We start from the raw sequence: 14,634 nt of genomic DNA, 5'->3' as shown, positions 1-14,634 counted from the left end.
TTTCACACAGGCAAATGCATTCAGAGGCAATTTTTTTTTTTTAAATTTCCACAATATATTGGATGGCAAATTTCATCTTTTTTAAAAGCGTCCCGAAGCTCGTGTTTTCAGACACCTCTGTTGAGAAAGAAATCTCTGCATCTTGTGAGGCTGGAAGGTATTTCTAACGATGAAACATGAGCCTTGCTAATTTAAACGATTCATTTGGATCTGAAAGACTCTGATTCTCATCACTAGAAACACATTTGGCTTATGTAAAAGCAGGTGCATGTAAGTTTAGCTGTTACATCCATCCTACTTTCACTTCCTTGCAGATGAATTCTTGGTTTCCAAAGGTACAGCACATTTTGAGAGCAAGCAGTTGTTCTGTTAACTGGTTGCTAATTACAAAAAAAGCAGTGCAGTTCTGCCTATAGATCTTGTAGCTGATCAGGAACAAAAAGAGGTTTTCCATGAATCTCTCTCCAGCCATGGGAACCCAGTGGAAACAGGTGTTTTAGGGATAGCACTGAAGGATTTTTTAATATATAAGAACATTTGTAGATGATTCCTTAAAAAAACCCAATGTAAAGTCATGAAGTTTTATCAACAGAAACCTTTCACAAGCCTGGTGTTTCTGTTTCCCCCAAGAGATATAAATTAAGACATTATCTCTGCAGTACTTGCAGATGAATCTCTGCAGCATTGCCTCGCAGAGGTGAAATAAATCCAAGCCATTTGGAAAAAACTCGGCTTTCATAAATATTTTCAGCTCATCCAGAGATAACAATATAGGATTGAACCATTTAGTACCAGGTTACAAATCCTTAGCAGCCTGAAAATCAGTTTTATTTTTTTTAAAGTAGCATAAATGGCTCTGGTTTGATGTCTTGATTTCTTTGGATTGACATAAACTGGGGATAAAATCTGCTCCTTTTTTTGGGACAATGGGATTTTTAGGAATATATTATTGAAGGAACTTGAATGTTCAACACTTCTCGAGGCCAACAGCCTCCCTCCACGCACTGTCCAACACTGAGCAAGCAGTGAAATTCTGTGAAAAGTGAATTTTGGCCACAAAAGCTCAGCTCTTGCACTGAGGTCAGGCAAAGTCTCTTGTCCCTCCCCTGTCTTTCCTGCAACTTGGCACTTATTTTTCAGGGATGCAGAATAATTCAAAGCAATTGTGCTCCAGAATGTGGAATAGAGAGGCACAGAGCTGGTTGTGAACCTGAGTCTGATTTTACAGGCTGGAGGGAAAATGTTTTTTTCTTTCATGTCACCACATGGAAACTGTCAGTATTTTAAATTCTTGGTAGCACACTAGGAATGTGATGAGCTGTAAGTGTGAAACTCCTGTTTTCAGATATCTCTCCACTGAAAAAAAAGGAAAAAAGAAAGACAAAGTCAAGAAAATATAGATGCAAAGGAGCCTTCTCAGAATGGAGTGACCTTAATTTCATCCATGGTCTATTGGAAGCCTGTGTAAGGTGAAAATATGATTTTTTTAACTTAAGTATGTCACTCTGACTGCTAATAATTACAAATGTTATTTAGACTGCAGAATTAATTACCTCAGGAAGTCATTAAGGTAATTCTAAGCCTCATACTCCAAAGTTCAAGCAAGACTATCTTCAATTATGGGAGAATGAGGCTTAGAATTCCTGAGTTCTGTATGAAGCTTGAACTGTGTGATGAACCTAAACTTTGCCCCTGATGATTTCTAGGGATGATTTCCATGGTTCAATAACACATTGTGTGAAGAAGAATTTCTCCTTAGTGGTTTTAATCATATTGACAGACCCAACTTTCTAAGCTTGTTCTTTTTTTTTTGTTATTCCAGGTCCATCCCCTTTTGATTTAACAAATACAAACCCAACAAAACTCTATATACTTCCACACATTCACATTTATTTTATACACAGCCACTTTCTCCTTGAGAAGGGAGAACAGGGGGGAAAAAAAGCAATTTTAAAAGCAAGAAATACTGTTTTGAAGGATTGATCTGAACTGAACGACACAATTATGTTTGGCAAATGTTTTTACCTTTGAAGCAATCAGTGGAAGCCTGAGGGAGATGAAGTTTTAGAACATTAGAGCCACAAACTTTGTTTTTAATAATACATGAAGTTGCCTTAATAAATCCTTATGGAAACTGCAACAGCAGAAGGTAATGGCTGGTTTTAGTTAATGACCCATTAAAATGTTAGCAAAGCAACACTAACTGTGATATTTGTTGAGAATCAGTTTCAAAGGGACAATTAATATTAAAATCTGATGTTGATTTATTAACCAATACATTTTTAAGGTGTTACTTTCTACCTGGAGCAATGAGTGCAGGCTGCAGTGGCAGTGTTGGTAAATCAGTAATTCCATGAGGGTTAATAATCTCTTTTGCTCCAATTAGGCAACAGGAGGAAGAAATAGCTGTCCCTTTCCATGGATGTTATTGCTGAGGTGAATTTCTGTCTTGGATGATGCTTTGAAATAATGCTCCTGCTGTGGGTCTTAACTGGACACTCACAAATCTGAGCCATCCAAAAGCAGCAGAGATGAAGATCTAGTTTTGCCTAATTGGGTTGGGGGAAAAAGGACCTTCCATCAATTCTAAGAAACAATATTAAAAACCCACAGGTTTCTTGCAACCAAGAAACTGCATTGGTTGAGATAACTAAACCCACTTTTTAAAAGTAATTACTTATTAACTGCTTTCTGTGCTCGTGCCACAGGCCCAAACTCTCAGTTCTGCAGTGCCCAGCAGGAGGCTCAGGGGCTGCATCCTCGTGGCTGTGCCTGCTGCTGGGGTCAGTGATTTTTGGCAAGGCTGGCCTCTGTCACGTGGGGATAATTCTGCTTTTTTCTGTATTGCAGGTTCCTGTCACCCATATCTCTGCTTTGGCTTTGTTTTCACCTCAGATAAGGTAAAGCCAAAGAAATCTGCCCTGTACTTCAAGGGAAGGGTGGCTGGCACTTTTTGAGGAGCAGGTTCCACGTTCTGGGGTAAACTCAATGAAATTGCTGTGATTTGTGCATTAAGTTTTATCTCACTCTATGAAATTCCAGAATTATTGATGGTGGGTTTCATCCTCATCACTTCTCAGAAGTGAAAGCTGCAAATTCCCCAGAGGAACTGCTACAAAAGCTGAAATTCAGGCACATTCTTGATGTGTTCATTAGCCAGCCTTGCCTGCCTGAGCAATCACCTGGTCCCAGCAGGCTTCCTTCCCTCTTCCCTCTCTCCAGTGTGTGCAAGCCTGTGCCATGTCCTGGCTCCCTGTGGCCTTCCAGGAGAGCTTCCCTGCTTTGGAAACAATGAAGATTTTCCTCCTTCAGCTCTGCAAGTGGAGTCACTGAGGTACAGAGACATAAAATTGTGGTTGAGGTCTACCAGTTCCATCCCCTGGAGGGCTTTGGTGCTGTGAAACTCAGGTGGTTCTGTTTGGTGGTTAAACCCCTTTTTCTCGTTAGCAAATAGCATTGGGGTAGGGCTGAGGTGCTCAAACATTTCTCTGGGGGGGTGAAATTGCAGTTCAGCACAGGAACTGAGTGAGAGGCCGGGTCTCACATCCATCACAGGGTGGCAGATGGCAAAGCCATGCCAGGAGGTGCTTTCCTGCCTGGACATGTCCAGGCACAATCAGAAACGATGAAGAGGTCATTTAGCAACCATTATAAGCCAGCTATCCTCTGACTGGACTCCTGCCAGAGATATTTTGGCTGGCCACCTACAGGGAACATTCATCTGATGTTGACCCACAGCTTTGTTCTCCACTCTGTGTGTGTGTACTTCTGTTTTCGAACACTTGGATTATTTGCCAATCAGTTTGAGATGCCTGTCTTTGAACATTTTACTTCTGGAGCCGCTGAGCCAAGAGAAAATGAGCCTGGCTTGTCACAGACCTCTCAGGTACAAGGCACTGCCAGCGTGGTGAGGGAAGGTGAAGCTAAAAAAAAAAGGCAAAAAGCAATTTTTCCATGAAGAAATGTGTCCAGTGGAGAAACATCTTTTGCGTGATCCAAAATCCTTTGAATTCCCTTAAAAACTAACAGCTTCACTGTAAAAAAAGATTATTAATAAAGGCAGAGCTGATTCATGAGTCAGTGACAAATCCACCAAGCATTTATTACTGATCTATGGCTACGTGAACTTTTTACAGGGTGAGTTTTTCAGTGTGACACTGGAACATGAAACAGCTGACCCCAATGAAAGGTTCCCCAAATGCAGTGCTGTCTTGAGCTTTGCCTCTTTGAAGAGAAAGCAGATTTATTTGGGGTTATTGCCATGTCAAAGGAAATTAGTTCAGTCATGCTGTTTCCTTATTGGTACCTCCTACTGTTTGCAGTTGCTGGGAATCACTGAAAACACTCTGGATCTGCTTTTAGTGGATACAGAGAGTGTTTCATTTCAGGAGAATGAGGCCTGCTTTTTTAGGAAGCATTATTTAAACATCTGCTCAAGAAGCTGTCTCCTGTCCAAAATGTCTTGCCCTATTTTTGAGTCTTTCTTTCTCTTCTCCACAGGTGAACTGTGGTAAGACACAGCTCTAAAAACCTCAGGAGATCTCTGGGATGATAAAGGCAGGTGGAGCTGAGGCATACTCAGAAAGACAACTTTGCCTTTTAATTTATGGCAGTAACAGCACCTCAGCAGCAGTTCCATGTGACAAAAATTCTAATGCTGCCTTGCCCTGAGAAAACCTTCTGTGAAAGACACTGGTCATTTTGATTTTTGGCTTGGGTGAAGCCTGCAGCTGAGCTCTGAATAAAAGCAGTGGTCAGGTAGAGGTGACCTGAGGGGAGATTTTTATTTGGCCTTGGGTTTTTTTTTAAGATTTCTTGGCCCAGCTGATGTAACCTATTATTTTAAATTTTTTTTAGGGAGTGCTACCAAGAATCACATACAGGGAGTGATACTGTGCAGTTCCTCACTGCCCTGAGGAGAGGATTCACAGGTCTGGAGTAACCTCCCCACTCTGTATGTTGAGATAAAAATAAAAGCCCAGACCATGCTACCTTAATCTCACTTAAAGCACCCACCTTTGATGTTTACCTAATCCAGCTCTGATGCTTGGAATGAGCACTTTGGTTGGAACTTAGGCGAGGCTGGGGCTTGGATAAATGCCAGCTTGCTGATCCTCTGACTGATGAAGACTGAGGAAAACAACTGGAAGATTTGGCAGAAATTGTATCAGCATCCCTGATTGAGAGTGTGCACCTGCCACTCGCTGTTCGAGTCTGTGGCTCAGGTCTTTCTAAATTTACACCTGCTCCTTTTTCATGTTTAGTTAAAAGTTGTTGACGCCACTGTGTGTTTTATTATCTGCGCGTCTATTTCTTCTCCCTAATGTGGGATGTCAGGGCTCAGCATGAGACTGTTTGGAGCTTCAGCTGGGCTGGATGTGAGGAGAGAGCCTGTCATGACCTGCCACGTGCTCAGACACATTGAACCAGACCCAGATGTTCTGGGAAGAGGGGGAAAAATGGCTTGAGCATGAGCACGGTGCTGAAAATGTGGTCATTTTGGGATGGGAAAGAGCCTTGCTCACACACTCAAATAGGTTTTGTTCCATCTGGCTACAGGTTTCAGATGCTCCCATCCCTCTGAAGAGCATCACTAACCCAGGTGTTATTGTCATATTTTCTGAAAAATCCCTTCGCCAGGATTTTTTCTCCTGGGAAGCTGAGAAGCCTCAGAGAAAAATGAAAACAATAATTATCTGATTGCTTCTCCTGTGTTTGCCGCTTTGGAATGCGGTTGGAGATTGTTTATCCAACAGGTGAATTGTTTTTACTTAATGACCAATCACTGTCTGGCTGTGCTGGGACTCTGGAGAGTCATGGGGTTTTTCATTATTATCTTGTTGAACCTTCTGTAAGTTTCCTTTCTCTATCCTTTAGTACAGCTTTAGAATAGCATTCTTTAATATAACATAATATAATAAAATAATAAATTAACCTTCTAAGAACATGGAGTCAGATTCCTCAGTTCCTCCTTCGTCCTGGGGACCCAGAAAATACCACACCCAGGAACTGTGGCATAAATCTCTGTGAGAATGGATCCTGTGGAATAATTGCACCTAGACAGACTGAAATGTGTTATAGCACAACCAGATGCTGAGAGCACAACCAGCTGGGTGTGCACTGTCCTTCCTTCTCTTTTCTCTCTTTCCCTCCTCTCATTTTATTCTTTAACATGCACAGATTCAGAGCAGTAGCTGAGAGAACAGTTCTGCATGTTGTTCACCCAGCCTGGAGAGAAGGTCGAGGTAATTTCAGCTAATTACAGAGGGCAAAACTGATCCTCAGCTACCTCTGGGGAAGTATTAATAAAGCTTTCACACAAAGATAAGATCTTTCATAAGATCCTTCATAATGTTATCTCTTAGAACTATCTCCATAACAATATATATAGTATTAGGGAGATATATATAGTTGTACTTGCATTTTTAATGACTTTGGATACTTGTAGTAAAAAAGAAAGTGCTAGGCAGACGACAGAAGGGCTTGAGAACAAACTGCAAGGAGGCTTTCATGAATTAGAAATTGAAAATTATGTTTTAAAAATCAGAGGGTATGGAAGAGTCTCTATAAATTCTCAGGTTATTATGCACATCTCTCTAGGTTCAGCAGCAGAGTACCACTGCAGGATTAGAGCTGCCTCCTGGTAAGAAGATGATGATTTTGGAGGGTGCTGGAGGCATGAAAACCTCATCTAGCTCTCCAGGACATGCTGGTCTGCTGCACCAGATGAGTGTGGATATGGAGTGGAAGTCTCCCTCCTGCTGTCCCCATTTGTCACCCCATGCTCAAACCCCAGAGCCTTGAAAGTGTGGGATCCATAACCCATGGCATTCCTGCTTGCTTTGGAGAGGGACTCCCACTCTTTTTCCCTCAGAGAAGGTGAGGTTAATGTGGCATCATGTGGCATCTTCCGAGTCACAAATGGTCTCTCTGAAGAAAAACTCTTTTGGAAAAAAGTAAGAGCAGGGCATTAAGTCTCCTAGGGAAATGAAGTGCCACAAGGAGACAAGATAACTGGCATCAGTCAATGTTTTAATGTTTGTCAGGTGATAATTTGAACCCAGCTCTCTCTCTGCTGGGCAGAGAATGAGTGCAGAAGACAATTTTCTCCTCCTCTGCCTCTCCTGAGAGAACCCAGCCCACTGGTTCCTCTGGGCCACTGCAGGGCAAGTGTCAGGGCACTTTCCTTACAGATGCTTCCCAAAGTGGCTCCCCACTTATTTCCCTTCAATCCCATTTTACAGTACCCAACACTTCTATGCCAACCACCAGGACACTGGGCCCTACATGAAGTTGTGAGTTCCAAAATGATGAGACCACCTAAAACCTGGTTTTTGCAATATGGACAATTTCAGTGCCTGAATCCCCTGGTGGATTCACCTTTCGTTTCCTTTAGTTTTTCTTTGATACAGGAATAACAAAACTCTCCAGACTTACAGGGATGCTGTGGAAGATCAGTACACAAAAATTTGTCAAGGATTCTGAGGAGAAAGTAGAGGCAGCTCTAAGGTGAGTCCTGAGGAAGAGTCTGGATCACATCACTTCATTAAAAAAAAAAAATCCTGTGTATAATTATCCGGTTTTCGCATTGACACATTCCCAGACATTCACTACTGGTCCTCCTGGAAGCTTCTACAGTAGAATTTCTGACTTAGACAATGCTCTAAGGCACAGGTTGGGATTCTTGGGGTGTCCTGTGAAGAGGCAGGAGCTGAACTTGGTGATCCAACTCAGCCCATTCTGTGATTCTGTGAATCAGGAAGCCAACAGCAAAATTATTTAATACAACAACCAACAATAAAATCATCTTTTTTTCCCCCCTCTGCTGGATTAAGAAACCATTTTGATGGTTTCAAATCAACAAGAGACTATCTGTTTCGCAGCTGATCATTATTTTTTTCTGAGGAGGGTATATGTAATATACAAAGGAAAATGTTTCTGGGCACAAAACTCCTGCTGTCCATCCTATAATAAAGAAAATGGCATGGTTCCACAGAATTCTTGCTGAGTTTTTTTGTTTATTTAATTCATGCAACAAGTGAGAGGAAGCCAAGCCCATGTTTAGAATCTCACAAATAATTCAGTGTTTTGTGATACACCTTAATTTGAGAACTGATGATCCCCCCCCCAATTTATTCTTCTTCTCCAACAGTTCTTTAGCAGATATTATGAAGTATTACATTCACTTGTATAACCAGTAATAACTTCTCAGAAGATGACTCAGCTTAGGGAATTACACTTAATTAATTCATAGCCAGTGAAAAGAAACTTTTAATTACTAATTTAGGTATTGTAATTACTGATTTAGGTATTGAGAAGAAAGAAGACCTTCAACAAAACAAACACTTGGAGAAGCATCTTTCCTCCCATTCCCCAGACCCAAGTTCAGCCCAGACTCCTCCTTTCCCCTTCCTTTGTCACTGCCAATGTTTGCATCCTTACAGCTGCTCCCAGCCTTACTTTGTACTTTGTTTTTGACATCTCCCTCTTTTTACCACCTCATGTACCCAAACTTGCTGCCTTTCACTCAGCATGAGCATGGCCTGACATTTTTCTCCTCCCCTTACCCTATCATGTGTCTGTTCTGCACTGTAGATATTCTCTCTCTGCAAGAGCTTACTTTCTGTCCATCCATATGTGTACAGACCTGTCTCATCCCAAAACCCAGAAGATAATTTGCCTTTCCAGTGTAAAAAGTAAACCAATAAATATTTCCTTATTTTAAACATCCATATTTTGCATCTACTATTTTATCTTCCTCATCAATTCAAGAGCTCATGTACTACATCACCCATCTTTTTTATTATTTGTTTTTGTTCCTGCTGGTTTTTTGAGGAGCAGGAACAGTTTTTTTATGCTTTTATTACAGACCCTTCTTCAGCCCCCACATAAAACCACCTCAGCTTTTCCTTCATTCAGCCTCTCTATGGGACTGGAGGATCTTGAAGGTCTCTTCCAACTTTGATGTTTCTGTGGTTCTGGAGGTCATGAAGTGCCCAAGACCTCTGTGACCACTTTAAATGCCAGTTTCCACCCTCTGGTCACTGTGACTACACTTCCCTTTGAGGGGAAATAATTTTTAGCATCTTTCCACCTTGAGCTGCCGCTCCTCTGTGTGAGAACCTAAAGAGAAGACATTTCACTTTTCTCAGGCAGAGGATGAGCTAAATACCTGCAGGATCCAGGTTTAGGGTCTGTGGCTTGGATCTCAGACTGAACTAACACCATCACCAACCTAGGAGAAAGTGTTACATTCCAGAGAGCTCCAACACCCTCTCTCTGACTTATACATGCATGGGAAATCAAGGTATTCCCTTCACTGGAAGCTGTGTCAAGGGAAATAGAGGTTGGATATAAGGAAAATATTTTTTACAGAAAGGGTGAGAAAGTTCTGGAATGGCTGCCCAGGGAGGTGGTGGAGTCCCCATCCCTGGGTGTGTTTAACAAAGCCTGGATGTGGCACTGGGTGCCAGGGTTTAGTTGACTTGTTGGGGCTGGGTTGGACTCGATGATCTTTAAGGTCTCTTCCAACCCAGTGATTCTGGGAACTCTGTAATTTGTGACTCTGTAAGGATATCTCAAGCAAGAAAGGTCAATAGCCAGAATAAATCACATATAGTATATACAATTTCATATAAATAATCAAAAGTCCCACGAAACAAAGTAAACATTGCCTTAAACCTAGTCCAGCCTAGGAGTCCTTCCCGCCGGTCCCTCCGGAGTGCCGCCTAGGACGTGCTGCTGGACGCTGACTCGTGCACTCTCCGTGCACACCCGATATTGTCACATCCCAGCACACCCCTCACTGCCCGTTTCCTTGGCTCTCGCCTTCCCCCGCTCTGTGCGGACCGGGCGCTGCTCCGGGACTGCGGAGGGCTGGGGTTAGCGCTGGTCCCTCCGCCGCGCCGGGAGGCAGGGGAGGTGAGCGGCGGGCTCAGTGCGCTCCGAGCTGCCGGAGAGCGAGCCAGGAGGGGAGCGGAGAGAGGCAAGGAGCAGGCAAGCAAGGAAGGAAGGAAGATGTGCCTGCCTGCCCGCCCGCCTGCCGCCGGGCCGAGGGGAGCCGTGTGAGGAGCAGCAGCAGGAGGAGGAAGAAGAGGAGGAGGAGGCGTGCGAGGAGCCGGCTCGCCGCGGCTCGGGGCCGGCCGGGGATGCTGGTGTGGCCGCGCCGGAGGATTTTGTCACCTGTGTCCCTGCCCCCGCCGCCCTGCGGGCGCCTCCCCGAGCCAAGGACACACCTGGGCCCCGCCGCCGGCCGCCTCTTCCCCCGCCCGAGCGCCGGGCGAGTGTCGGCAGAGCCGCGGGGCTGCAGGCGGGGCTGAGCGCTCGCCGGGCGGACGAGCGGCCCCGCAGGCTCCGAGCAGCCACCAGCCGAGCCAGGCGAGCCCGGAGCGGGGAGCGGCGGGGGCATGTGGATGTTGGCCGTCGCCTTGCTCCACAGCATCTCGCATGGTGAGCCCCGCATCCCTTCCCTTGTCCCCCGCGCCGCCCGGGTCGCGGCGGTGCCCCCCGGGGTTGGATGCGTGGAGCCGCCAGCAGACGGGCGGGCGAGCTCTGCGATCGCTCCGAGCTCTGTGTGATCGTTCCGGGCTCTGTGTGCTCGCTCCAGGCTCTGTGTGATCGCTCCGAGCTCTGTGCTCGCTCCGAGCTCTGTGCTCGCTCCGAGCCGCTCACCCCGCGAAGGGACAGCCCCGCAACCGAGCTGCGTTTTCTGCGAGCATCAGAGCATCCTTGGCGCGGGCAGGCACGAAGGACACCTTCTTCCCCCGCCCCTCCCTCCCTCTGGCAAAAGGACGTGTTGTGACACGGGAGAAACAGCCACCCCTGTGTCATTTGCCGCCCTGCAGAGGGAAGAAAATTAATATATGAGGTATTTGGAAGATCTTAGTTTTGCATTTTGTGTTCTGAGAAGGTTATATGTGGAAGCTGTATCTGGTTTTTCTACTGGGTTGCAACAGTTTCCTGTTACTCTTTAGAGAAACATCTCTTCCAAGGAGCTGGATTTATAAATAGGTTTAAATAATACCTATTGTACTCGTGGAAGGGCATTGGGTGCAAGAAATGATTGGGGCAGACTTCCAGTGCACAGAGGAAAAATTCTGTGTCATGATTAGCAAGCACTGACTTGTTGAGAAATCATTTTTTCGTATTAACTATTGAAAACAAATGAGATCTCACCCCTCCCATCATCCCTCCCTCACCTTGCAAAGGTTGTTTAGGGGGATTTTCTTATTCCTGATGTGCAAAGCCTGTGACACTCGGGCTGGACATGTACACGTGAGCATTTTGCATTTTCCCACAAAGCTTTGCCAGCTCCCATCAGTCAGGACCTGAAACAGCTGCTGATCACTTTTGCAAACTCCGAGGGCAGAGATTTCTCTGTGCCATGGTCAATGACAATCACCTGTAAGGGCTTAAAGTGAGATCACCAAACTTCTTTTTCTGTGTGTCTGGAAGAACATCTAAATACAAAAAACCAATTAGAAAACCACTCCTTACAGTGAAGTCCTTGGTATGTGTATTAAAACTAGCTGAAAAGTAGAAGTTTAATTTAATGTCCAATGACAAAAGCTAGCCTGCTATAATTTCAGTTCTAAACTGACAGGAATCCCAAAATTCATATGGAAAAAAAAAATGAAATTACTGTTTTTCTTATTCTGAAAAAAAAATGTTATTGTCATTTGAACATGCTAGTTAAGAAACTATATTGAAATTTTGAACTCATACGGCAGAATGTTTCAACAGTACAGAATTCAGATTTTTCCCAAAAGGAGGTGTTATGTCAATTCACTTTGTGTTCAACCTTAAACTTCTACCTAAATATGAAAGTTAGTACAATTCATTAATTCGGTGCCTCAGCATCTAGGATATTCTGTGAGGTTTTTTCTTTAAATAAACCTATTTGATAGAATATCTTCTTGATTATTTTATTGACTTATAGCTAAGTAAGCATAGCTTTATTTTTCCTATCCATGTTTTGTACAACAACAGGGAGAAATAGTAAGAAGTTATTTTTTCCACAGTGCAGGGAAGACAGGAGATGTTATGCAAGACAGGCATACCTTTTTAAGATTTCTGGCTTAACCTTCAGCCAAAAAATGCTTAAAGCTTATTGTGTTGTGGTCATATCACTTCAAAGAAGGAGATAGCAGGAACAGACAGGACCCAGATACCCAGGAGAGTGATGGGAGCAGGGAGGGATCCTGTGTGAGAGGAATGCCAGGTGGGGAGAGAGGAAACAGCCTGCGTGGGGAAGAGATGAATCAGCAGGGATGTGATCCCTGTGGATGGAACAGGATGTATGGAAAGTGCACCCTGATGGCTCTGGAGGCAAACACTGCCACTCTGTGCCAGGTGCCACGTGCCAAAGCCCTTCCCTGCAGGTGACTGTGGCCTGCACCCACCCACTCTTTGTGCTGAGGGTTTGCCTGCTCTGTGGTTTGGGAGAACTATCCAAAATAGTGGAGGAAATGCATTTTTAACCTGCTTCCCTCCCCACCAAACTGCAGCTCTTTACAGGGAAGGTAGGAAAACTCTTTTTATTTGCCCATTTTTTTTCCTCTAGCACAGATGATATTGATGTTGTTTACTCAGTAAACTTTATGAGCATTTCAGCTCAGAGAAAACCCAACTTTTAGCAAATGGAGGCTTTTTAAATCAGCCACCATTACCTAAAAATACCTGTTGGTAGTTAAGAGACCCCTTTTGACAGGTGGCTATACTTAAAAAAAAAGAAAAGAAAAAGCTCAGATGTTCTGGGGTGACAAACCAGGACACCACCTAAAACCAAAAATGAGTCCCCAAGGGAATGAATAAGAAGTACCACAGCACCAGTGTGTCTTGGACCAGATCAGCTTCTCTGTAGAGAATTAAATTGGTGGTTTTACTACAGATCCATGAGGCTGACCTTGGCAGGTCTAGACCAGCCCTGCTGCCCAAAGCACGGTCAACTACTACAGCAGGTGGCTCAGGACTCAAAACTCCAAGGATGGACACTCTGTAGGATTCCTCTGCCAGTGGTTTTTACCCTCACTGAAAAAGTAAATGCATTATTTACGTATATATAAAATCATATCTTCAAATGGAGCTGCGTGGTTTCTGTTTGTGTGTTTTGCCTTTTTTCTGTTCACTGAATACTATCAAGAAGAGTCAGCCTACAGCTTCTTTACACCATCCCATCCACTATTTTTACTCATTACTAAGATCCTCTTGAGCCTTCTCCAGTCCAAATAATCACAGCTCTCTCAGCCTCTCCTCATAGAAGAGATTCTCCAATTCTTTAACCATTTTTGTGGTCCTTCACTAGACTCACTCCAGTGTGTCTGAGTTTTTCTTGGTCTGAGGAGACCAGAAGTGGTACACAGAGCTGCAGATGTGTTGTCACCAGTTGATGACATGACAATTTTGATTTTTTTTCCTTTAATACCAGTTCAATATATTGCTGTCACTCATGTTTATCCAGGCTTTCATTTTAATCTGAAACCCTTCACAGGGCAGGATATCCCATTGTTTTTCTACCACATCATTCTCCTCTGCTGCTGAAATTCTCCATAACACATCCCTACCAAACTTCTCCCACAAAGTTCTTGGAGGTATTTTCCATCTCCAGCCAGCATATGAAATCTCACTTGTTTGCCAGACTTACAGCCAAGTGCTTTTCTGCTCTTGTAGAAGAATTTCCTCCCCAAAAAACAGGATCTCCATTAGCTGCCTTCAAATCTTGCCTGTGGGCTTGCTGCTATTTAAAAGCTCAGCAACAGTTGGCTGCTTTGGACATTGCTCATCTCGCTTAATTTGAAGTGTTTATGGTGCAATTCACTGTAGCCTCTCCACATAATACTTGGAGACAGAGGAATGGGAACTTCCAGGGTGTGATTTCTGTTCTACCTTGGCCAATCACATTAAGGTGAGAAGAATCATCTCTTAAATGTGTTTTCTCCTCTCTTTTGTCTATTAAAGGAGACCAAAACAGATGGATGGAAGAGAGAGAAGTGTCTGTTTCATAACCTTTTGTGTTTCCCTGCATGACTTAATGATTTGAAATGCACAAGAATGTATCCATCTTATCTGTGAACTATTTCCATCGGTAAAACCTATATTCTGTATTTAAAAGTAAATGCAAATGCAGTTTTCTCCACAGTCTTTTGTTTCTTTGGTCCATAAATAATGATAAGTTATAGAAAATGCAATGGTGTATAAGAACACAGTTTTTTGGTGCTAATGGCTACAAAGTGTGGACAGGCAAGAAAGGGTTAACAGAAGAGGGAGGGTCACAAATAATTATTGTTGTTAAAGTGGAAACCTTGAGTTACACTAGGGAGGAGGAAGAGCAGCACAGGGAACAGCTGGAGCCAGCAGCTGGCTTTGGTGAAAGCTGTGGTGTGGGGCATGGCCATGGGGAGCTGGGCTGGGGGGAGATTGTCCTTGCAGAGAGAGATTTGGGGCCAGCCTTCAGAAAAGTCTTTCCAGCATCTGTGGCCCAGCCCCATGAGTTGTCAGGAGTTTTTATTCTTGTTTATTCCATCCCCTCCCAAACTGGTCCCTCTTCACCAGGATAGGTGAAGGCTGAAAGCTTTTAGGCTCTTACCTAAAAACTTTGTGAAGGTCTCCTCTGCTGCCATGCCCTCAAATGTTTAT

Source organism: Fringilla coelebs (assembly GCF_963513975.1).
Source record: "Fringilla coelebs genome assembly, chromosome: 2".
Taxonomy (NCBI): Eukaryota; Metazoa; Chordata; class Aves; order Passeriformes; family Fringillidae; genus Fringilla; species Fringilla coelebs.
The sequence above is the reverse complement of the archived record's forward strand: the minus strand, read 5'-3'. Positions refer to the sequence as shown.